The following is a 2,620-nucleotide window of genomic DNA, read 5'->3' as shown; positions in this document are numbered from 1 at the left end:
CAAGAATGATAGTTAATTGTAACGTTCAGGGCCTTGTAGTGACGATGGAACACTCAAATTGCGTCGAGATCCAATACATCGGCCTCCAGCCGACTTGTCTCCAAGGGTCTGTTGCTGCGTCGGGCACCTTATGGTCATTCTCTGGTATGTCTAGATTATCGATTCCGAAGCAAAAATGATAGTGAATTGTAACGTTTAGGGCCTCCTAATGACGATGGAACTCTCAAATTGCGTCGAGATTCAATACATCGGCCTCCAGCCGACTTGTCTCCAAGGGGATATCGCTGCCTCGGGTACCACATGGTCCGTCTCTGGTGAGTCTAGATTTTAGAATCCGACGCAAAAATGATAGTTAATTGTAACGTTCAGGGTCTCCTAATGCCGATGGAACACTCATATTGCGTCGAGATTCAATACATCGGACTCCAGCCGACTTGTCTCCAAGGGTCTATTGCTGCCTCGGGCACCTTATGGTCGTTCTCCTGTGAGTCTAGATTTTCGAATCCGACGCAAAAAAGATAGTTAATTGTAACGTTCAGGGCCTTGTAATGACGATGGAACACTCAAATTGCGTCAAGATTCAATACATCGGCCTGCAGCCGACTTGTCTCCAAGGGTCTATTGCTGCCTCGGGCACCACATGGTCCTTCTCCTGTGAGTCTAGATTTTCGAATCCGACGCAAAAATGAAAGTTAATTGTAACGTTCATGGCCTCCTAATGACGATGGAACACTCAAATTGCGTCGAGATTCAATACATCGGCCTCCAGCCGACTTGTCTCCAAGGGTCTATTGCTTCCTCCGGCTCCTTATGGTCGTTCTCCTGTGAGTCTATATTTTCGAATCCGACGCAAAAATGATAGTGAATTGTAACGTTCAGGGCCTCCTAATGCCGATGGAACACTCAAATTGCGTCGAGATTCAATACATCGGCCTCCAGCCGACTTGTCTCCAAGGGTCTATTGCTGCCTCGGGCACCTTATGGTCGTTCTCCTGTGAGTCTAGATTTTCGAATCCGACGCAAAAATGTTTGTTAATTGTAACGTTCAGGGCCTTGTAATGACGATAGAAGACTCAAATTGCGTCGAGATTCAATACCTCGACCTCCAGTCGAATTGTATCCAAGAGGATATTGGAGACTCGGGCACCTCACGGTCGTTCCCTTGTAAGTCTAGATTTTCGAATCCGACGCAAAAATGATAGTTAATTGTAACGTTCAGGGCCTCCTAATGACGATGGAACACTCAAATTGCCTCGAGATTCAATACATCGGCCTGCAGCCGACTTGTCTCCAAGGGTCTATTGCTGCCTCGGGCACCACATGGTCGTTCTCCTGTGGGTCTAGATTTTCGAACCCGACGCAAAACTGAAAGTGAACTGTAACGTTTAGGGCCTCCTAATGACGATGGAACACTCAAATTGCGTCGAGATTCAATACATCGGCCTCCAGCCGACTTGACCCCAAGGGTCTGTTGCTGCCTCAGGCTCCTCATTGTCTTTCTCCTGTGAGTCTAAATTTACGAATCCGACGCAAAAATGATAGTTAATTGTAACGTTCAAGGCCTTGTAATGACGATGGAACACTCAGACTGCGTCGAGATTCAATACATTGGCCTGCAGCCGACTTGTCTCCAAGGGTCTATTGTTGCCTCGGGCACCACATGGTCCTTCTCCTGCGAGTCTAGATTTTCGAATCCGACGCAAAAATGATAGTGAATTGTAACGTTTAGGGCCTCCTAATGACGATGGAACACTCAAATTGCGTCGAGATTCAATACATCGGCCTCCAGCCGACTTGTCTCCAAGGGTCTATTGCTGCCTCGGGCACCACATGGTCCTTCTCCTGTGAGTCTAGATTTTCGAATCCGACGCAAAACTGATAGTGAATTGTAACGTTTAGGGCCTCCTAATGACGATGGAACACTCAAATTGCGTCGAGATTCAATACATCGGCCTCCAGCCGACTTGTCTCCAAGGGGATATCGCTGCCTCGGGCACCACATGGTCCGTCTCCGGTGAGTCTAGATTTTCGAATCCGACGCAAAAATGATAGTTAATTGTAACGATCAGGGCCTCCTAATGCCGATGGAACACTCAAATTGCGTCGAGATTCAATACATCGGCCACCAGCCGACTTGTCTCCAAGGGTCTATTGCTGCCTCGGGCACCTTATGGTCGTTTCCTGTGAGTCTAGATTTTCGAATCCGACGCAAAAATGATTGTTAATTGTAACGTTCAGGGCCTCCTAATGACGATGGAACTCTCAAATTGCGTCGAGATTCAATACATCGGCCTCCAGCCGACTTGTCCCCAAGGGGATATCGCTGCCTCGGGCACCACATGGTCCGTCTCCGGTGAGTCTAGATTTTCGAATCCGACGCAAAAATGATAGTTAATTGTAACGTTCAGGGCCTCCTAATGCCGATGGAACACTCAAATTGCGTCGAGATTCAATACATCGGCCACCAGCCGACTTGTCTCCAAGGGTCTATTGCTGCCTCGGGCACCTTATGGTCGTTCTCCTGTGAGTCTAGATTTTCGAATCCGACGCAAAAATGATAGTTAATTGTAACGTTCAGGGCCTTGTAATGAAGATGGAACACTCAAATTGCGTCGAGATT

The sequence above is a fragment of the Schistocerca americana genome, unplaced genomic scaffold (assembly GCF_021461395.2).
Source record: "Schistocerca americana isolate TAMUIC-IGC-003095 unplaced genomic scaffold, iqSchAmer2.1 HiC_scaffold_50, whole genome shotgun sequence".
Taxonomy (NCBI): Eukaryota; Metazoa; Arthropoda; class Insecta; order Orthoptera; family Acrididae; genus Schistocerca; species Schistocerca americana.
Note: the sequence above shows the minus strand (reverse complement) of the source record.